The sequence below is a fragment of the Nomascus leucogenys genome, chromosome 3 (assembly GCF_006542625.1).
Source record: "Nomascus leucogenys isolate Asia chromosome 3, Asia_NLE_v1, whole genome shotgun sequence".
NCBI lineage: Eukaryota > Metazoa > Chordata > Mammalia > Primates > Hylobatidae > Nomascus > Nomascus leucogenys.
Genome location: NC_044383.1, coordinates 74807793 through 74831887, shown reverse-complemented (window position 1 = coordinate 74831887; position 24095 = coordinate 74807793).

Here is a 24095-nt window from a genome sequence, read left to right as displayed (position 1 = left end):
GGTCTTACTCTATTTAAAATACTTTACATTTCCCTTTTAAAATGGAAACGTGATTCTTGGTCAAACATGAAAAATTGAAAACAGAACAACACAGAAAAGAAAATAGTAATCTTTAAATTAATTGTAAATTAATTAATTCTTAAGTATTTCTAACATACAGGAGCAACCACATTTTAACTTTTTTGTCTTTTTTTATACTTACATCACCATTTTCATCGATAGGTATGATACTTCTAAGTTGATTTTAGTTTTTTGTTTTTGTTTTTGTTTTTTTCTTTTGTGACAGAGTCTTGCTCTGTCGCCCAGGCTGGAGTGCAGTGGCGTGATCTCGGCTCACTGCAAGCTCTCCCTCCCAGGTTCACAGCATTCTCCTGCCTCAGGCTCCCGGATAGCAGGGACTACAGGTGCCTGCCCCCACGCCCGGCTAATCTTTTGTGTTTTTAGTAGAGACGGGGTTTTACCATGTTAGCCAGGATGGTCTTGATCTCCTGACCTCATGATCTGCTTGCCTCGGCCTCCCAAAGTGCTGGAATTACAGGCATGAGCCACCACGCCTGGCCGATTTTAGGTAATTTTTATTTGGTTGTATAAAACAAAGTACACCAATCATAAGTGTACATGTGATTACTTTATTATGAATCAGTCCCTCTGTGTCACCACCATGCAGATCAGAAAGGAGGCCCCCTGGAAGCCTCCTTTGTGCACTCTACCTGGGCTACCAATTCCCAGACTTAGATGATTGCTATCCTGATGTCTATACTACTGATTAGTTTTGACTACTTGTGAACTTTTTATGTGAGTGGCCCATACACTTATATCTCCTTTATCTCAGCATTGTATTTGTGAGATTCGCATATGTTGTTTTTAGCAGTTTGCTTATCTTTATTGCTATGTAGTATTTCATTATACGACCATACCAACACTTACTTATTCTTTCTACTATTAATGGGCATTGGGTTTATCTCCAGTTGGAGCTATTATAAATAATGTTGCCATAAATATGTTTGTACATTTCCTTTGGATTAAATATGTATGAATTTTGGCTGGCTATGCACTAAGGACTGGAATTGCTGGGTGCTAGGGGCATGTATATGTTCAGCTTTAGGAACAATGCCAAGGAGCTTTTTCTAAATGTTGTTGCCAGTTTACATCCCCAGAAGTAGTGTATGAGATTTTCAGTTGCTCCTCATACTTTTCAATTCTTGGTAATTTTTAAACTGCTATTCTAAGTATGTAGTAGCATCTCATTGTGGTTTCAATTTATATTTCAATGATAATTGAAGAGGCAGAACAATTTTTTTGGTCATATATATTTGTGACATTTTGAATACTTGCTTTTGAGAAGTTTTTGTTCAAGCATTTTGCCAATTTTTCTATTAGGTCAGAATTTTAAAATTTATTGTTAGAAATTTTTATGTCTTTTGGGCAACCCCCTTTGGGTCCCCTCCTTGTATGGGAGCTCTGTTTTCATTCTATTTCACTCTATTAAATCTCGCAACTGCCCTCTTCTGGTCCATGTTTGTTACGGCTCAAGCTGAGCTTTCGCTCGCCATCTACCACTGCTATTTGCCGTCGTTGCAGACCCGCCGCTGACACCCATCCCTCCGAATCCGGCAGGGTGTCTGCTGTGCTCCTGATCCAGTGAGGCGCCCATTGCTACTCCTGATTGGGCTAAAGGCTTGCCATTGTTCCTGCATGGCTAAATGCCTGGGTTCGTCCTAATCAAACTGAACACTAGTCACTGGGTTCCACGGTTCTCTTCCGTGACCCACGACTTCTACTACAGCTGTAACACTCACTGCATGCCCCAAGATTCCATTCCTTGGAATCCGTGAGGCCAAGAACCCCAGGTCAGAGAACACCAGGCTTGCCACCATCTTGGAAGTGGCCCGCCGCCATTTTGGAAGTGGCCCACCACCATCTTGGGATCTCTGGGAGCAAGGACACCCGGTAACATTTTGGCAACCACGAAGTGACCTCCAAAATGGTGAGTAATATTGGGCCACTTTCGCTTGCTATTCTGTCCTATCCTTCCTTAGAACTGGAGGAAAATACGGGGCACCTGTCTGCCAGTTAAAAACGATTAGCATGGCCACGGGACTTAAGACTCAGGTGTGAGGATATCTGGGGAAGGGCTTTCTAACAACCCCCAATCCTTCTGTTGGGGACATTGGTCTGCCTCAAGCCAGCTTCCACTTTCAGTTTTCTGAAAGTGCATTCTTTGGGGAAGCCGAGGGCTGACTAGAGGCAGAAAGCTGCTATCCTGAACTCCCTGGCAGTAGCAGGTTGAGATCATGGCGCAACCAGAAGTCTCCACTCAGCAGTCGCCCATGCGTGCGCCCCTACCTTTCCTTCTGACCCATACCGCCTGGGTCCCGACTGTGACTTTCTTGAAAGTGTAGCCCCAAAATTCTCCTTACCTCTGAATCTACTTCCTCTGATCCCTGCCTCCTAGGTACTAATGGTTCAGACTTTCATTTCCTCTAGCAAGTTATATCTCCAAAGGGATCTAAGGAAGCTCTACGTTGCGTCCTTAGGCACCTAGGCTATAACCCAGGGAGTCTTATCCCTGGTGTCCCTCCCGATTTAGGTATACAGCTCTTGACATGGACAGTTATGTGGGACCCGTTCCCCACCACCCTTGCCAGGGCCCCAAGTTTGTAATGGCTAAGAGAGAGAGACACAGAGAGAGAGAGACGCAGAGAGAGAGAGAGAGATGGAGAGAGGGACAAAGACAGAGTCAAAGAGAAAAAGAAAGAAAAAGATAGAAATAGTTAAAAAAAAAAGTATGCCCTATTCCTTTAAAAGCCAGGGTAAATTTAAAACCTGTAATTGATAATTGAAGGTCTTCTCCATGACCCTATAACACTTCAATGCCACTTTGTTGTCAGTGTAAATAAGGGCGTAGCCTGAAAGCACTGAGGCCACTGACAACCCGTAGCTTTCCTATCAAAAATCCTTAACCAAGTAACCCTCGGATGGGCCAAATGCATTCAGTCGGTAGCAGCAACTGCTTTGCTAAAAGTAGAAAAGGAACTTTTTGAAGAAACTTCATTGAGAGCACACCTCACCAGTTAAATTATTCTAAGTCAAAAAAAAAAAAAAAAGCAAAAAGGTAGCTTACTAAATCAAAAATCTTAAAGTATGGGGCTATTGTGTTAGAAAAGGATAATGTAACTCCAACCACTGATAATTCCCTTAACCCAGCAGATTTCCTAACAGGGGATTTAAATCTTAATTACCATACAAAGGTCTGACCAGACCTAGGAGGAACTCCCTTCAGGACAGGATGATAGATGGTTCCTCCCAGGTGATTGAGGAAAAAAACCACAGTGGGTATTCAGTAACTGATACAGAGACTCGTGTGGAAGCAGTTAGAAAAATTGCCTAATAATTGGTCTCCTCAAACGTTGAGAGCTGTTTGCACTCAGCCAAGCCTTAAAGTACTTACAGAATCAAAAGACTATCTCAATCCTGACTCAAAAGGTTCCTACACCCTCTCTGGAATGAATTTACATAAGAACTGTTGTTTATAGGAATGCATCTTGATGGGGCAGCTGGGTTGTTATGAAATACTCAAGAACCCAGCCCAGCTCTAGGACTCACCCCTGAGTGCAAAGGCAATGTTGGGCACGCTGGTAAAGGACCACTAGAATCCAGCAGCCCGGACCCCTTTCTTTGTGGTCAAGAGAGGCGGGAAAATAGGTGCAGGACTGCTACATTGGTGAGCATAACTAATCCAATAAGCAGAGGTCCATAGGTGGTTACGCACCCTGGAAAAGAATAAGCATTAGGCCCTTAGAGGATGCTCTAGGACTAACGCTCATCGGAAAATGGCTAAGGATGCTGGCATCCCGATGCCCTTTTTTCAGATGGGAAACATTCCCCCCACCCCAAGGCAAAAACGCCCCTGAGATGTATTCTGGAGAATTAGGGCCAATTTGACCCTCAGACGCTAAGAAAGAAATGACTTATATTCTTCTGCGGTACCGCCTGGCCACGATATCCTCTTCAAAGGGGAGAAACCTGGCCTCCTGAGGGAAGTATAAATTATAACAACATCTTAAAGCTAGACCTCTTCTGTAGAAAGGAGGGCAAATGGAGTGAAGTGCCATATTTGCAAACTTTCTTTTCATTAAGAGTCAACTGATAATTATGTAAAAAGTGTGGTTTATGCCCTACAGGAAGCCCTCAGAGTCTACCTCCCTATCCCAGTGTCCCCCCGACTCCTTCCCCAACTAATAAGGACCCCCCTTTTACCCAAATGGTCCAAAGGAGTTAGACAAAGGGTTAAACAATGAACCAAACAGTGCCAATATTCTCCGATTATGCCCCCTCCAAGCAGTGGGAGGAGGAGAATTTGGCCCAGCCAGAGTGCATGTATCTTTTTCTCTCTCAGACTTAAAGTGAATTAAAATAGACCTAGGTAAATTCTCAGATAACCCTGATGGCTATATTGATATTTTACAAGGGTTAGGACAATCCTTTGATCTGACATGGGGAGATATAATGTTACTGCTAAATCAGACACTAACCCCAAATGAGAGAAGTGCTGACATAACTGCAGCCCGAGAGTTTGGCGATCTCTGGTATCTCAGTCAGGTCAATGATAGGATGACAACAGAGGAAAGAGAACGATTCCCCACAGGCCCGCAGGCAGTTCCCAGTGTAGACCGTCATTGGGACACAAAATCAGAACATGGAGATTGGTGCTGCAGACATTTGCTAACTTGCATGCTAGGACTAAGGAAAATTAGGAAGAAGCCTATAAATTATTCACTGATGTCCACTATAACACTGGGAAAGGAAGAAAATCCTACTGCCTTTCTGGAGAGACTAAGGGAGGCATTGAGGAAGCATACCTGTCTGTCACCTGACTCTATTAAAGGCCAACTAATCTTAAACGATAAGTTTATCACTCAGTCAGCTGCAGACATTAGAAAAAACTTCAAAAGTCCACCTTAGGCCCAGAGCAAAACTTAGAAACCCTATTGAACTTGGCAACCTCGGTTTTTTATAATAGAGATCAGGAGGAGCAGGCAGAACGGGACACATGGGATTAAAAAAGGGCCACCGCTTTAGTCATGGCCCTCAGGCAAGTGGACTTTGGAGGCTCTGGAAAAGGGAAAAGCTGGGCAAATTGAATGCCTAATAGGGCTTATTTCCAGTGTGGTCTACAAGGACACTTTAAAAAAGATTGTCCAAGTAGAAATAAGCCGCCCCCTTGTCCATGCCCCTTATGTCAAGGGAATCACTGGAAGACCCATTGCCCCAGGGGATGAAGGTCCTCTGAGTCAGAAGCCACTAACCAGATGATCCTGCAGCAGGACTGAGGGTGCTCAGGGCAAGTGCCAGCCCATGCCATCACCCTCATAGAGCCCCAGATATGCTTCACCATTGAAGGCCAGGAGGTTAACTGTCTCCTGGACACTGGCACGGCCTTCTCAGTCTTACTCTCCTGTCCCGGACAACTGTCCTCCACATCTGTCACTATCCAAGGGGTCCTAGGACAGGCAGTCACTAGATACTTCTCCCAGCCACTAAGCTGTGACTGGGGACTTTACTCTTTTCACATGCCTTTCTAATTATGCCTGAAAGCCCCACTCCCTTGGTAGGGAGAGACATTGTAGCAAAAGCAGGGGCTGTTATACATCTGAACTTACGAAAAGGAACACCTGTTTGTTGTCCCCTGCTTGAGGAAGGAATTAATCCTGAAGTCTGGGCAACAGAAGGACAATATAGATGAGCAAAGAATGCCCATCCTGTTCAAGTTAAACTAAAGGATTCTGCCTCCTTTCCTTACCAAAGGCAGCACCCCTTCAGGCCCAACAAAGACTCCAAAAGATTGTTAAGGACCTAAAGGCCCAAGGCCTAGTAAAACCATGCAATAGCCCCTGCAATACTCCAATTTTAGGAGTCCAGAAACCCAACGGACAGTGGAGGTTAGTGCAAGATCTCAGGATTATCAATGAGGCTGTTGTTCCTCTATACCCAGCTGTACCTAACCTTTATACTCTGCTTTCCCAAATACCAGAGGAAGCAGAGTGGTTTACAGTCCTGGACATTAAGGATGCCTCTTTTGGCATCCCTGTACATCCTGACTCTCAATTCTTGTTTGCCTTTGAAGATCCAACATCTCAACTCACCTGGACTGTTTTACCCCAAGGGTTCAAGGATAGCCCCCATCTTTTTGGCCAGGCATTAGCCCAAGACTTGAGCCAATTCTCATACCTGGACACTCTTGTTCTTCAGTATGGGGATGATTTAATACAGCCACCCGTTCAGAAACCTTGTGGCATCAAGCCACCCAAGCGCTCTTAAATTTCCTCACTACCTGTGGCTCCAAACGAAAGGCTCAGCTCTGTTCACAGCAGGTTAAATACTTAGGGCTAAAATTATCCAAAGGCACCAGGGCCCTCAGGGAGGAATGTATCCAGCCTATACTGGCTTATCCTCATCCCAAAACCCTAAAGCAACTAAGAGGGTTCCTTGGCATAACAGGCTTCTGCCGAATATGGATTCCCGGATACAGTGAAATAGCCAGGCCATTATACACACTAATTAAGGAAACTGAGAAAGCCAATACCCATTTAGTAAGATGGACAGCTGAAGCAGAAGTGACTTTCCAGGCCCTAAAGAAGGCCCTAACCCAAACCCCAGTGTTAAGCTTGCCAACAGGGCAAGACTTTTCTATATATGTCACAGAAGAAACAGGAATAGCTCTAGGAGTCCTTACACAGGTCCAAGGGATGAGCTTGCAACCCGTGGCATACCTGAGTAAGGAAATTGATGTAGTGGTGAAGGGTTGGCCTCATTGTTTATGGGTAATGGTGGCAGTAGCAGTCTTAGTATCTGAAGCAGTTAAAATAATACAGGGGAGAGATCTTACTGTGTGGACATCTCGTGATGTGAACAGCATACTCACTGCTAAAGGAGACTTGTGGCTGTCAGACAACTGTTTACTTAAATATCAGGCTCTATTACTTGAAGGGCCAGTGCTGTGACTGCGCACTTGTGCAACTCTTAACCCAGCCACATTTCTTCCAGACAATGAAGAGAGGAAAGAACATAATTGTCAACAAGTAATTGCTCAAACCTATGCTGCTCAAGGGGACCTTTTAGAGGTGCCCTTGGCTGATCACGACCTCAACTTGTATACTGATGGAAGTTCCTTTGTAGAAAAAGGACTTCAAAAAGCAGGGTATGCAGTGGTCAGTCATAATGGAATACTTGAAAGTAATCCCCTCACTCCAGGAACTAGTGCTCAGCTGGCAAAACTAATAGCCCTCACTGGGGCACTAGAATTAGGAGAAGGGAAAAGGGTAAATATATATACTGACTCTAAGTATGCTTACCTAGTTCTCCATGCCCATGCAGCAATATGGAGAGAAAGGGAATTCCTAATTTCCGAGGGAACACCTATCAAACATCAGGAAGTCATCAGGAGATTACTATTGGCTGTACAGAAACCTAAAGAGGTGGCAGTCTTACACTGCCGGGGTCACCAGGAAGGAAAGGAAAGGGAAATAGAAAGGAACCGCCAAGCGGATATTGAAGCCAAAAGAGCCACAAGGCAGGACCCTCCATTAGAAATGCTTATAGAAGGACCCCTAGTATGGGGTAATCTTCTCCAGGAAACCAAGCCCCAGTACTCAGAAGAAGAAATAGAATAAGGAACCTCACAAAGACATAGTTTTCTCCCCCTCAGGATGGCTAGCCACCGAAGAAGCAAAAATACTTATGCCTGCAGCTAACCAATGGAAATTACTTAAAACCCTTCACCCAACCTTTCACGTAGGCATTGATAGCATCAGATGGCCAAATTATTATTTACTGGACCAGGCCTTTTCAAAACTATCAAGCAGATAGTCAGGGCCTGTAAAATGTGCCAAAGAAATAATCCCCTGCACTGCAGGCCATACATTTCAATCCTTATATCTTTAACCTCCTTGTTAAGTTTGTTTCTTCCAGAATTTAAACTGTAAAACTACAAATCATTCTTCAAATGGAGCCCCAGATGCAGTCCATGACTAAGATCCACTGCGGACCCCTGGGCTGGCCTGCTAGCCCATGCTCTGATGTTAATGACATCGAAGGCACCCCTCCTGAGGAAATCTCAACTACACAACCCCTACTATGACCCAATTCAGCAGGAAGCAGTTAGAGCAGTCATCAGCCAACCTCCCCAACAGCACTTGGGTTTTCCTGTTGAGAGGGGGGACTGAGAGACAGGACTAGCTGGATTTCCTAGCCTAAGAATCCCTAAGCCTAGCTGGGAAGGTGACCGCATCTACCTTTAAACATGGGGCTTGCAACTTAGCTCACACCCAACCAATCAGAGAGCTCACTAAAAAGCTAATTAGGCAAAAACAGGAGGTAAAGAAATAGCCAACCATCTATTGCCTGAGAGCACAGCAGGAGGGACAAGGATCGGGATATAAACCCAGGCATTCAAGACCGCAATGGCAACCCCCTTTGGGTCCCCTCCTTGTATGGGAGCTCTGTTTTCACTCTATTTCACTCTATTAAATCTTGCAACTGCAAAAAAAAAAAAAGAAAAAAATTTTGTATATTTTGAGTATGAGTAATTTGCAAATATATGCATATTAATATCTTCTATACCTTGGCTTGCCTTTGACTCTTTTATAGGTGTCTCTGGATGAACACAAGTCCTTGCCTTTAGTATACATAATTATCCATTTTTTCTATTTTCTTATGACTTTTTCTCTGTCTTAAAAGAAAGCCATTTAGCCAGGTGTGGTCACACAGACCCATAGTCCCAGCTACTCAGAGGCTGAGGCAGGAACATCACTTGAGTCCATGGGTTCAAGGTTATAGTGAACTCTGATTGTGCCACTGCACTCTAGCCGGAGTTACAAAGCAAGACCTCCTCTCTTAAGCAAACAAAGAGCTTTGCCTATAAAGTTATACTATAATATGATAATGTAGGGTTTTTTTTTTCATCTTCCACATTGAGATCTAACTTCCACATAGGACTGGTTTTCAATTGATTTGCAAGTATAGTATGAGGTCATACTTTATTTTTGAGGGGTCTATATTTAAGAGACCATTGTCTCATGCAGTAACACGTTTCTTATAAATCAAGTGACCATATAACTGTGTGTCTGTTTCTGCAGGCTCTATTCTGATCCTTTGGTCTATTTATATATCTTTGTGCTGTGACTGTAGCCTTACAATAAATCTTGATATCTGGTGTTATAAGTTTTCCAGATTCATTTTTTGGAGACTATCTTTGCTGTTCTTGGATCTTTAAAAGTCCATGTACAGTTTAGGACTATTTTGTCAATTAAAGACATCATTACCACCACCTCCACCACCACCACCACCGCCACCGCCACCACCACCACTACCACCACCACCACCACCACCACCACCACCACCACAAAAGCGTGGCTGGGATTTTTTTGGGAATTGAATACATAGTTTAATTTGGAGAAAATTGATAGCTTTGCAATATAGGCTCTTTCAGCTTACAAACATTATATATCTCTCTATCTGTTTAGGTTTCTTCAATTCATCTCAATTAAGTTTCGTAGTTTTCTGAATAGAAGTCTTCAATGTCTTTTGTAAAATGTATTACTAGGTATTTGGTGTTTTTACTAGATGCAATTGTAAATGTTATTGCTTTTCACATATTATTTTCTTATTGTTTTGTATTTATATATAGAATTATTTCTAAGTAGATGATTTTTGTATATTGACTTTGTATCAGCAATCTTGCTGAATCTACTTTTAATTCAAATAGTTTATCTGTAGACGACTTTGGATTTTCTAGCCACAAGATTATATTGTCTGGAAATATTTTCAACTTTATTTTTTCCTTTCCAATCCTTAAAACTTTTGCTTATTTTTCATGTCTTGTGCTGCTGGCTTGGTTCTTCAGTGCAAGTTGAATAGTAGTGGTGATTATTTTATTCTTGAGACATTATTGTCTTATTCCTGATCTCAGGGAGCTGGTATTCAATTTTCACCATTAAATATGATTTTTATTGTTTTATTCTGAGATACACTTATTCAGATTAAAGAAGTTCACTTTTATTCACAGTTCATTGAAAGTTTTTATCATAAATTAGCATTGGATTTTGTCAAATGCTGTGTGGGGAAGTTTTTAATTACAGATTACAGATTTGATTTCTTTAGTACATACATAACAACTTATGCTTTCTGTTTCTTCTTTTGTCAAATTTCTGAAGTTGTGTTTTCTAAAAAAAGTTTATTACATCTAAATGTTTGAGCCTATTTGCATAAAGTTGTCTAGAATATATTCTGCATATGTGTGTACATATGTATATGTATGTGTGTGTGCATATATTTAGTTTTATTTATTGAGGTATAATTTACAAACAATGAAACCAATTTTAAGTATACTATTTGATGAGTTTTACTTCCATCCTTCTTAGTCTCCCACCTTGATTTTGGTTGGCATACTTTAAGACTTTTACCTGTTTTATTATTGTTATTAATTTTAATATTGATAAATTAGTATTGTTTAGATCTTAAGTGTACTTATTTACAAATTATTTTAATATTTGCATTTATATACCATATTTACAACATTTATTTAGACTTTATTTTGATTGTTTCAAAATTCCCTTAATTCTATTATTTTCTCCTTTCTTGACTTTTTTCTATTGCATATTATATCATTTTTGGCTTTTGCATATTTGAAAATATCTCTCTGTTTTCTTTGTACATTCCTTATTTCTACTCAAGTATAAATTTGGGTATAGAATTCTTGGCCACAACTTTTTTCTTTTAATATATCACGATTTGTTTCATTTTATATAACAGAAGAAAAATCTGAAAAAGAATTTATTTTTTTCTTTCTCGGCAACTTTTGTATTGACAGTTGTAGATTTTCTTCTGCTTTGTTCAACAATCTGCCAGAATATGTCTAAATGTGAGTCCCTTTTCATTGATTCTGCTTGGCATGCAGGGAATTTTCAGTTTTTAAATTCATGTTCCTTTACCTCAGTTAAGTTTGCTTTTATTATATCTTTGATAACCATTTTGTTCTTTTTTTCTAGTGGACTCATATGAGCACTTGTTATGTATTTCATTGCACACAATATCTATTAAATTTGTAAGATATTTTAAATCTCGAATTCCATTTTCTCTATGTTTTAAAAAGACAAGCTTCATCTGATGCTAGTGTACTAGGGACCATCTCATTGATTGTGTTTTCAATTCATCTCAGTCTCCACTTCAGATACTGAAGATAAGAATATCTGCCTGCTGCCTCATTCTATTATCTACTACTGGACAGGAAAATCTTGTTGCATTAAGAAAAAAGCTCTTATTAGCTTTCATCAGTTTTATTCAGTAACATGTGAATTATTCAGCAGCAACTTCTGAATATGTTTACCCAAATTGTTGAAATGAGTTCCAACAGAACTGGCTTCTATCTATTCCTTGTCTTTTGCATGCTTTTAGCCAAAGCCCCATTATAACATATTTATGGTGACTTTTCTGATATCTCTTCTTCTTTCTTACAATCTGGCATTGCTTTCTTAGGAAGATAGCTTAATATCTTTCATAATTCTATTTATATCTGCAATATGTCTAGCTGAAATTCCTTGAAGTTTATGGCTCATAGATGATCCACTTTCATTTTACCATGGCTGGGGTGAAATTTCTCCCACAGTTCTGTCCCCTACATTCCACTAGTTTTTCCAGCCTGACTATGGTGATGATTTCAAGAGATATTTAATACCTGGGCTCAAATTACCATCTTACCTGGTGACTGCAAGATAAATCCCTTTCTTTCTACTTCTTTCTTCCTTTTCGTAGTGGTGGTTTATAATGTAACTTTATCTTGTTTTTATTTAACTCTTATTGGCTCCTCTCTAGTTTTCCAAGTGAATAATTTATCATAATTCAACAAATTGTTGTTGAACCTTCTGTTTTAGGAGGCATACATATTTGATATTCTTAATATCCTAAGTTATTAATGATATTAATAGTAAACTCCAATAGTTAACTCCAAATAGTTAACTCAAGATAATTACAAAGTCCAGTGTAATCATTTTTCTTCATATTGTCCATATAAATTACATCAGCATGCTGCAAATCAGAGAAGGGAGAGAGTAATATAGGATGCACAAGAAAGCCTTTATGATTGATAAAGGACCCTTGAAACATAAAATTTAGGCCTTAAAAGGTCTTTAAAGATAATTCAACTCAACTTAATTTTGTAGATGAAGGGACTGAGGTGGAGAAAATCAAAGTGACTTGCCCAAGTATGTGATGGTGACTTTGAACAGAGACAGAACAAAACTGTAATATAGGAGGACACCCAATTTTTTGGTCTACCAATCATATTTTTCTTCTTCTGGAGAAAGCTGCATCTTTTTGGGAAATTCTTTTAGGGAATTCTCTTTTTTTATTCTCCAACCACGTAACCCTATTGGGCCCTGCAAACCATACTGGCCTATTCCCATGCACATAAATATGACTATGTGACCTAATTTAGGCCATTCAGTGTCCTTCCACAGAATTTTAAACTTTAACCTAAGGAAGGTCTAATGTTCCTTTCTGTTGGCAAAGCTGGAAAGGGTTGAGCTGCAGAAGACCAAGTTTCCAATGTTATGTGAAAGTTCCTTGTAGAGAATGAAGCTGAATCACTGAGTATCACAGATGAAAAGTTAAGACAGTGGGTCTTGACAGCGTTTGGAGCCCTGACTCCAGACATCTTATGGTCAGCTAGTTTCTACTGTGCCCTGGCCTTCGTTATCTGAGTTCAAAAAATGCCCTTTGGCTTAAGCTAGGCTGAGTATGATTTTAGTTACTTATAATCAAAAAAGTACTGGCCAATATGTGTGCCTTTAAGAATAGGCAGAAATTAAACAGATGGAGAAGGGCAGGGAGGAAATTCTAGGCAAGGAAGAAGCTGAGCCAAGCTTTGGAGGCCAGCATTTCATGCTCTGCTCTGACAGCTTGGTAGAATTAACACCTCAGCAGGTCAAGGATGACAGGGAGTGGAGAGTAAGAAGAGCACACAGAATTGGCTTCCTGGGGTGGAAACTTCTGGGTATCTCACCAGGAAGAGTGCTGAAAGTGATGGTAGGAGGGTGCAACACCGGGTTATCTCACAGTTTGGTCAAGAACATTTCCTGACATACACACACTCTCTTTAACAACAGTAAATAATGGCAAACTAGATCAGACAAATACTGCACATTTTTCTTATCTAGCTCAAACATAAATTTCCTACTGAATTTAAAAGAAAGAAGCATTGACTCATCCACAGAGGGATGCAAGACCAAAAAAAGAGAGAGTTCACTATAATTAAGATTGAAAAATTGCTCCAGTATCATCTTATCTTTGGCTGTTCAAGTATTTCCAATTTACTGTTCTGAGATCCTTTTGCTTATCAGTTATATTTTCAACCTTCTCACTGGAGTTTATTGCATTTGTATTTTATTGCACACTTTACCCTGTACAATATAGTAGACTTCAGTGTGGGGTCTCTGTCAAGAAGAGAGGAAATTATTGATCCATGTAAGCCAATCAAAATTGGAACCCTGGTGTCAGGCACTGTGCAAGAGTGAAAGCTCATCTTCTCTAGCTGTCAAGACCCCGCTATTTCCTTAAAATTATTCAGCAGTGCAGATTTGACCATGAGACCACAGGAGGGATTGGCAAACCCAGAGATGCATGATGTGTTAGAATCATGTCAGCCTCTTTTCAGTTCTGTCACTGACCCATTTGTGCTCACGACTGCTTTAGAGCGGGCATTTTAGTCAGAGACCTAGTTTTCCTCTTTGCAACATAACGATAATGAAACCATTCAGCCTGACCATGGGTTTTAGAATGACTGAGAAAAGTGTTCTAAGATGAGAGTTAGTACGAGTAATGGAAGGGAGCCGGGAAGCCATTACAAGCTTCCCACAGGCCATCAAGAGCTTTCTCTCTGACCATACTTCTAAGGGAAATGCCAGTCCTTGGAAAATCACTGATAGTTGCCTGTGTCTTCTTTTCCTTAAGTCCGGCTTCCTGGCAAGCCCTTTTCTCAGACTTGCTGCTAGTGCAGTTGTTCTATGATTTCTCTTTAGCTACATCCCCCTACTGCCTTGGCTGTGCAATTTCCAACAGAAACACAGGAAAAAAGGAACCCAGAGCCTTCCAGGTGTTGTTTGGTAGTAGAAGAAGTAATGCTCAAACTTTTGAAGCCACTCACATAGGCTAACTAACAGTGTATTAGGTGTTTGTTCAGAAACATGGTTACAATTGGGCCATAAATTTAAGTAAGCAGGCAGCCTGTCCATGGACTGAAACTGTAGGATGACAAAGGCTGTACATGGCTGAGGAGGAATGGAGGAGCCTATGATCTGAAGGGCATGAGAGATGCCAAAAAGAGATTGGACGTGAACTGCTGGAATCTAAAGTTTTTTGTTATTTGGGTTTTTTTTTCCTGTATTCTTACTACTTTCTTTTTCTGAAAAGAAAATTCAGCAATGAGTCTAGTATGTGTTAAATGCAGAATAAGATATTTTTTTTTTTTTTTTTTTTTTTGAGACGGAGTCTCGCTCTGTCGCCCAGGCTGGAGTGCAGTGGCGCAGTCTCGGCTCACTGCAAGCTCCACCTCCCGGGTTCATGCCATTCTCCTGCCTCAGCCTCTCCGAGTAGCTGGGACTACAGGCACCTGCCACTACGCCCGGCTAATTTTTTGTATTTTTTAGTAGAGACAGGGTTTCACCATGGTCTCGATCTCCTGACCTCGTGATCCGTCCGCCTCGGCCTCCCAAAGTGCTGGGATTACAAGCATGAGCCACCGCGCCTGGCCAAGATTTTCTTTTTAAATTAAAAAATAAAGGAGCCAGGTGTGACAGTGCACATCTGTAGCCCTAGCTACTTGGGAGGCTGAGGCAGATGGGTCACTTGAGCTAGGAGTTTGAGGTTACAGTGAGTTATGATTACTCCATGGCACTCCAGCCTGGGTTACAGAAAGAGACCGTGTGCTTAAAAAATAATAAAATTAAAATTAAAAATTAAATAAATTAAAGAACAAAGGGAAGGATGCACTAATAAATATGTTTATTCCCAAAAAAACAGCAATAACAACAAAAAGCCACAAAAACTATATAGAGAAGATATGTCAACATTTGAGAAGTGCCCAATATTGAGTTCCCAGGGAAATCAGATAAATATCAGCTTATTACACACAATAGAAACTGGCGGAAAAGCCCAATGAAGATTTTCTACTTCTTCAGCCTTCATGAGTAAGTTAAGGAGGTATATCTAGAATAGTGAGATTTATGTGAGTGTGTATCAGTTCAAGTCCTCTGGGAAGCAGACAGTAAGATGGAGTTAGAAGTACAAAAGTGTATTTGGAGTAACACTTATTAAGGATAAAGGGAGAGGGAGCAGGAGTAGGCAGAGAGAGTCTTCATATTGCAAGGTAGGTTTGGCACCTATGAAAGGAGAGAAGGAAGGAAGGAAGTTTGCATAGGAAGAGCCTCAGTTTGTGGTACCATTTCAAAAGTCCAGGCCAATTCAGTGCAGAGTACTGGTACAAAGACTTCCTGTAGCAGAATCCCATGTTGAGCAGAAATGTCCAGGATCTGGTATTTCTTCCATGCTCAGTTATTGACTAGGACTGCATGTGCCCTTGATTCAAACAGTACTGTAGCTCCTGAAGACACACTTCCATAGGTATTTCTTGGGAAATCTGAGTTTCTTCATGCAAAGTGTAGTCTTAAAATTTATTGTGTGTACTTTGTAGTCATTATTTCATAATAAATTTGGGGTAACAATGTTTTCAGAACAGATATGTAGAGCATTATCCTGTGCTACAGCTATCTACAGGAGAGTTGGAGTTGACATGGGAAGGAGGGAAGGTGTTATATAACAAATAGTCCATGGAACTGAGGACATCTGCTTCTGGATTTGATGGTGTCATTTATAAAATACCAAAAGGTCCCTTGACAACAACTAGAAAGCCAGAAGAAAAAAAAGAAGAAAAAAAGCAAAAACTGTTATTTGAAGGGATTAGAGGTTGCAAGGCAGCCAGGACTTGAGAGACCAAGATCTAAGAGAGAAGAGAAGTTTACTGCAGCGAGAGGAATATTTTGCATGCTGCTTTTCCCCTGGAGGTATTTTTCCAATTTGTGAAATGAAGAAAGAGGCTGAGGAGCCAAGCAGAAGTATAGGTGATTTCTCAGAGCTGGGGTAACGAAATGGAATTTGGGCCTGATAAAGAAACCAGGTCTTGAAGGGCCAAGATCCCAGAGAGAAGGCACGTACAGAGAAGTAAGTTCACATTTGGCAGTAGTCTTCCCCTTAACGCATTTTCTGATTTAGAAACCAGGCAGGGCCAGAGGCTATGAAGCTGAACAGAAAGCAGCTAAAAAGCAGAGTGAAGTGGAGGGGTGTGTGTGTGTGTGTGTGTATGTGGCCGTTTTATGGTGCTAAGGAGATAAAAAATTTGAGTTCAACACCTGCCAAGCCAAAACTGTGGATACTAGTAAATACCCTAGGCTTTCAATTCGCTACACCCTAAGGATTAAGTAGACTAAATCTTCAAAGAATGTAACAATGATGTGTTCACTCTGTGCCAAAGGACATTGTAAATTCACTATGGAGGGAGGTAACGTTGTGAGTTTACAATATTCCAAAAATGATTTTTGGCAGTCAATAGGAAATTGCCACTCATATTAAGAAACAATACAAAGAGAAAAACAGGCAATAGACAAAGACTTATGGGAATCCAAGCTATTTAATTTATCAATCATACATTTTTCTCTTAAGAATTGCGATTGGTGTATCTGAGAAAACAGATTATGAGATGGAAAATTTCACCAGATAATTGGAATCTATATATCAAAAAAAAAACAAAATAGAATTTTAAGAACTGAAAAGTACAATAGCTATAATAAGGAACTCAGTATCAGATGGACACAGTTGAGAGGATAAGGGAACTGGAAGAGATGATAGTACAAAATATATAGACTGAAGCAGACATAAGCTACATGTTGAAAAGTCTAATACGTGTGCATCTGGAATGTCAGGAGAGAGAGAGAGAGAGAGAATGGAGCAGAAACAGCCTTGAAGAAATACTAACAACTTTCCAAAATTACTGAAAATGTAAACATCAAGCTATGAATTCAGAAGCACTACAGACCCCATCCAGAGAAAATACAAAGAAAACTGCAACTCGGCACATCATAGTAAAACTGTTGAAAACTAAAGACAAAGGAAAAATCTTAAAAGTAGCCAAGGGGCAAAAAAGGATAAACTATTTTTGAAAGAGAAAAAGGAAGATGGATGAAAAGATTCTCAAGAGAAATGTTGGGAAACAATAATATTACATCTTAAAGTGCCAAAAGTGAGTAAGTGCCAACTAGAATTTTAGTGAAGTAAAATAAAGACATGTCTAGACAAAGAAACACTAAGGAAAGACTGTAGCCCCAAATGAAAACAAAGAAATGCAGGAAAAAATTAACAGCAAAAGACTAGTGAGAATATGAATAAATCTAGATGAATATAGATTAAAAAACAACAATAATAACAATGTCTTTGCATATTTGCAATATATGTGAAAAATGTATAACAACTATGCCAAAATACAGAAGTGAGCATAATAAATTTAAAGTGCTTTAAGGCTTTAGCTTTGGCTGATTATGTAGTAAAACTTTTCATTCATATTAGATTGTAGTAAGGAGGGATGTTGTAATTTCTGGGATAATAACTAAAATGATAGTAAAAAAGAAAAATTAAGAAACTAACAGAGGAGAAAAAGTGGAATAAAAATACTTGCTCAATCCAAAAGAAGACATGAAATGTAAATAAAACAAATATAGGCCAAGTGTGGTGGTTCAAACATGTAATCCCAGCACTTTGTGAGGCTGAGGTGGGTGGATTACTTGAGGTTAGGAATTTGAGACCAGTCTGAGCAACATGGTGAAACCCTGTTTCTACCAAAAAAACAAAAATTAGCACAATGTGGTGACAGGCACCTGTAGTCCCAGCTACTCAGAAGGCTGAGGTGGGAGAATTGCTTGAACCCAAGAGGCAGAGGTTATAGTGAGCCAAGATTGCACCACTGCACTCCAGCCTGGCCAAGAGAGTGAGACTCTGCCTCAAAAACAAAAACAAACAAACAAACAATATATATATAAATATATATATACATAAATATATATATAAATATATATACATAAATATATATAAATATATATATACGCAAATATACATATAAATATATATACACATAAATATATATAAATATATATACATAAATATATATATAAACATATATACATAAATATATATATAAACATATATACATAAATATATATAAATATATATACATAAATATATATAAATATATATACATAAATATATATAAATATATATACATAAATATATATATAAATACATATAAATATATATACATATATAAATATATATACATAAATATATATATAAATAAATATATATACATAAATATATATAAATAAATATATATACATATATATAAATAAATATATATACATAAATATATATACATAAATATATATACATAAACATATATAAATAAATATATATACATATATAAATAAATATATATATACATAAATATATATATAAATAAATATATATATATAATAGGTGAGACAAAAAGAAAATGAAGGTTTAAAATTTTAGACAGAAACTCAAATATATAAATAATTGCATTCAAAATGAATGAACTAAATGTTTAAACTAAAATTCATGCTGGATGAAAAAGAAAAAAGCCCAATCATATATTTCTTATAGGAAACACACTTTAACTATAAAGTCAAGTATGTTTAATCAAAATTGGCTATATTCTGAGACATAAAGTAAGACTTAACAGTTTTAAAAGATTAAGACAATTCAAAGTATGCTTACTAAACACAGTGGAATTAAGCTAGAAATAAATAAATCACAATTAAAACAAAAACAAATAGGACATACACAACGTTTTTGAAATAAAAAAGTATACTTCTATACAATCTGTGGATCAAAGAATAAATTAAATGAAAATAAGAAAATACTCTGAACTTAATGATAATAAAATGTGACATACAAATACTTGTGGTATGAAGCTAAAGCTTGTTAGAAGGAAAATTTATGGGCTCATAAACTAATAAAAAGAAAAATGTCATAAAATAAATGATCTAAATATCCAGCTTAGAAAATTAGATAAATGACAACAAATGAAATCTGAAGGCAGTAGAAGGAAGTAAATTATACAGATAAAGTCAGAAATTACTGAAATAGAAAACAAATGTTTAGTAGAACCATCTGCATCTGACTCTTGAATTGTGTCTTATTTTTCTGCACAAATTGACATAAAAAATCACTAAAATTTGGCTATGAGATATTTGGCATTAATATGAGTGGAAAGCTAAATTTTATGTGAGAATAGACTTTAAAATATATAAATAACAATAATTTTATAATGAAGTTACTGAAATAAAAACGTAAAGAAAGCAGTTAATAACTTATGTTTCAGAATCTTGTCTGTAATGTACTTCATGGTGTTCCTATAGTCTTTGATGTTTAGTCCTTGTTGTTTGAGGTTTCTCTTGCTCTGTACTTTTTGTGTGATTACAGAATTTATAGTTTAGAAAATATTACAGTTTATGAAAAAAATGTTGAAGGAAGACAAAAGTCGAAGCCTCGAACAAATGCAATTGGTAACTTCCAGTCAAGGAAAAAAGAGAATAGGCACAAATAACAAATATAAGGACTAAAAAGAAGACATCAGTAGAAATCCTACAAGAATAAAAAGATATTATAAGCAACTTTGTGTGAATCTATTGAAAAATTTAAATGTAATTATCAGATTTCTAGAATCTCACATCTTACCAAAAGATCTGAATGATCCTATGCCAATTAAATTAGTTTCTTGAATTAAAAATTGACTAACAAAGAAATCAATCCTCAAAGGTTTCACTGGCAGGTTTTACCAAATATATAAGGAAGAAGTGACTTCAAGCTTATGCATCTTTTCAGAGAACATTTCCCAACTTTTTTGTAAGACTAACATTACTTTTACGCCAAAACATGATAAAACCTGATCAACTTTGTCATAAATTTAGATTCAAAAATCCAAAGCAAAACAGTAGCAATTCTAATCCATCTATAAATTAAAAGGTAATAAATTTCAACTACTTTGGGTTTATCTGAAGAATGTAAGGTTGGTTTAACATTTGAAAATCAATCAATACAATTAACTATAGCAACCAAATAAATGAGAAATATAGTCATACAGTCATTTTAAGGAATATAGAAAAAATATTTGATAAATTCAACACATATTAAAAACCTCTTAGCAAACTAGGAACAAAGGGAAATTAATTTGATTAAGAAAGCCAAACAACCTCCAGTAAATGTCAAACATCATGGTAAAAAACATACAGCTTTGTTTCTGAAATATGACATGAGATAAGGATGCCTGCTATCATCATTTCTTTTTTTAAAAAATTTATTATACTTTAAGTTCTAGAGTACATGTGCACAACGTGCAGGTTTGATACATAGGTATACATGTGCCATGTTGGTTTGCTGCATCTATCAACTCATCATTTACATTAGGTATTTCTCTTAATGCTATCCCTCCCCTAGTCCCCTACCCCCTGACAGGCCCTGGTGTGTGGTGTTCTCCGCCCTGTGTCCAAGTAATCTCATTGTTCAGTTCCCACTTATGAGTGAGAACATGCAGTGTTTGGTTTTCTGTCCTTGTGACAGTTTGCTGAGAAAGATGGTTTGCAGCTTCATCCATGTCCCTGCAAAGGACATGAACTCATCATTTTTTATGGATGCATAGTATTCCACGGTGTATATGTACCACATTTTCTTAATCCAGTCTATCATTGATGGACATTTGGGTTGGTTCCAAGTCTTTGCTATTGTGAATAGTGCTGCAATAAACATACATGTGCACGTGTCTTTATAGTAGCATGATTTATAATCCTTTGGGTATATATCCAGTAATGGGATTGTTGGGTCAAATGGTAATTCTAGTTTTAGATCCTTGAGGAATTGCCACACTGTCTTACACAGTGGTTGAACCAATTTACACTCCCACCAAGAGTGTAAAAGTGTTCCTATTTCTCCCCAACATCTCCAGCATCTGTTGTTTCCTGACTTTTTAATGATTGCCATTCTAACTGGCTTGAGATGGTATCTCATTGTGGTTTTGATTTGTATTTCTCTGAAGACCAGTGATGATGAGCATTTTTTCATTGTCTGTTGGCTGCATAGATGTCTTCTTTTGAGAAGTGTCTGTTCATATCCGTCACCCACTTTTTGATGGGGTTGTTTGTTTTTTTCTTGTAAATTTGTTTGAGTTCTTTGTAGATTCTGGATATTAGCCCTTTGTCAGATGGGTAGATTGCAAAAATTTTCTCCCATTCTGTAGGTTGCCTGTTCATTCTGATGGTAGTTTCTTTTGCCCTGCAGAAGCTCTTTAGTTTAATTAGATCCCATTTGTCTATTTTGGCTTTTGTTGCTGTTGCTTTTGGTGTTTTAGTCATGAAGTCCTTGCCCACGCCTATGTCCTGAATGGTATTGCTGAGGTTTTCTTCTAGGGTTTTTATGGTTTTAGGTCTAATATTTAAGTCTTTAATCCATCTTGAATTAATTTTTGTATAAGGTATAAGGAAAGGATCCAGTTTCAGCTTTCTACATATGGCTAGCCAGTTTTCCCAGCACCATTTATTAAGTAGGGAATCCTTTCCCCATTGCTTGTTTTCGTCAGGTTTGTCAAAGATCAGATGACTGTAGATGTGTAGTGTTATTTCTGAGGGCTCTGTTTTGTTCCATTGGTCTAGCTCTCTGTTTTGGTTCCAGTACCACGCTGCTTTGGTTACTGTAGCCTTGTAGTATAGTTTGAAGTCAGGTAGCGTGATGCCTCCAGCTTTGTTCTTTTTGCTTAGGATTGTCTTGGCAATGCAGGCTCTTTTTTGGTTCCATATAAACTTTAAAGTAGTTTTTTTCCAATTCTGTGAAAAAAGTCATTGGTAGCTTGATGGGGATGGCATTGAATCTATAAATTACTTTGGGCAGTATGACCATTTTCACGATATTGATTCTTCCTATCCATGAGCGTGGAATATGCTTCCATTTGTTTGTGTCCTCTTTTATTTCCTTGAGCAGTGGTTTGTAGTTCTCCTTGAAGAGGTCCTTCACAGCCCTTGTAAGTTGGATTCCTAGGTATTTTATTCTCTTTGTAGCAATTGTGAATGGGAGTTCACTCATGATTTGGCTCTCTGTCTGTTAATGGTGTATAGGAATGCTTGTGATTTTTGCACATTGATTTCATATCCTGAGATTTTGCTGAAGTTGCTTATCAGCTTCAGGAGATTTTGGACTGAGAAGATGGGGTTTTCTAAATATACAATCATGTCATCTGCAAACAGGGACAATTTGACTTCCTCATTTCCTAATTTTGAATATCCTTTATTTCTTTCTCCTGCCTGATTTCCCTGGCCAGAACTTCCAACACTGTGTTGAATAGGAGTGGTGAGAGAGGGCATCCCTGTCTTGTGCCAGTTTTCAAAGGGAATGCTTCCAGGTTTTGCCCATTCAGCATGATATTGGCTGTGGGTTTGTCATAAGTAGCTCTTGTTATCTTAAGATACATTCCATGAATACCTAGTTTATTGAGAGTTTTTAGCATGAAGGGCTGTTGAATTTTGTCAAAGGCCTTTTCTGCATCTATTGAGATAATCATGTGGTTTTTGTCATTGGTTCTGTTTATGTGATGGACTATGTTTATTGATTTGCATATGTTGAACCAGCCTTGCATCTCAGGGATGAAGCCAACTCGATCGTGGTGGATAAGCTTTTTGATGTGTTGCTGGATTTGGTTTGCCAATATTTTATTGAGGATTTTTGCATCAATGTTCATCAGGGATATTGGTCTAAATTCTCTTTTTATGTTGGGTCTCTGCCAGGCTTTGGTATCAGGATGATGCTGGCCTCATACAATGAGTTAGGATTCTCTCTTTTTCTGTTGATCAGAATAGTTTCAGAAGGAATGGTACCAGCTCTTCTTTGTACCTCTGGTAGAATTCAGCTGTGAATCCATCTGGTCCTGGACTTTTTTTGGTTGGTAGGCTATTTATTGCCTCAATTTCAGAGCCTGTTTTTGGTCTATTCAGGGATTCAACTTCTTCCTGGTTTAGTCTTGGGAGGGTGTATGTGTCTAGGAATTTATCCATTTCTTCTAGATTTTCTAGTTTATTTGCATAGAGGTGTTCATAGTATTCTCTGATGGTAGTTTGTATTTCTGTGGGATCAGCGGTGACATACCCTTTATCATTTTTTATTGAGTCTATTTGATTCTTCTCTCTTTTCCTTTTTATTAGTCTTCCTAGTGGTCTATCAATTTTGTTGATCTTTTCAAAAAACCAGCTCCTGGATTCATTGATTTTTTTGAAGGGTTTTTTTTTTGTGTCTCTATCTCTTTCAGTTCTGCTCTGATCTTAGTTTTTCTTGCCTTCTGCTAGCTTTTGAATGTGTTTGCTCTTGCTTCTCTAGTTCTTTTAATTGTAATGTTAGGGTGTCAATCTCAGATCTTTCCTGCTTTCTCTTGTGGGCATTTAGTGCTATAAATTTCCCTCTACACACAGCTTTAAATATGTCCCGGAGATTCTGGTACATTATGTCTTTGTTCTTATTGGTTTCAAAGAACATCTTTATTTCTGCCTTCATTTTATTTTTTACCCAGTAGTCATTCAGAAGCAAGTTGTCAGTTTCCATGTAGTTGTGTGGTTTTGAGTGAGTTTTTAAATCCTGAGTTCTAATGTGATTGCACTGTGGTCTGAGAGACAGTTTGTTGTGATTTCTGTTCTTTTACATTTGCTGAGGAGTGCTTTACTTCCAATTATGTGGTCAATTTTGGAATAAGTGTGATTTGGTGCAGAGAATAATGTATATTCTGCTGATTTGGGGTGGAGAGTTCTGTAGATGTCTATTAGGTCCACTTGGTGCAGAGCTGAGTTCAGGTCTTGGATATCCTTGTTAAACTTCTGTCTTGCTGATCTCTCTAATATTGACAGTGGGGTGTTAAAGTCTCCCATTATTACTGTGTGAGAGTC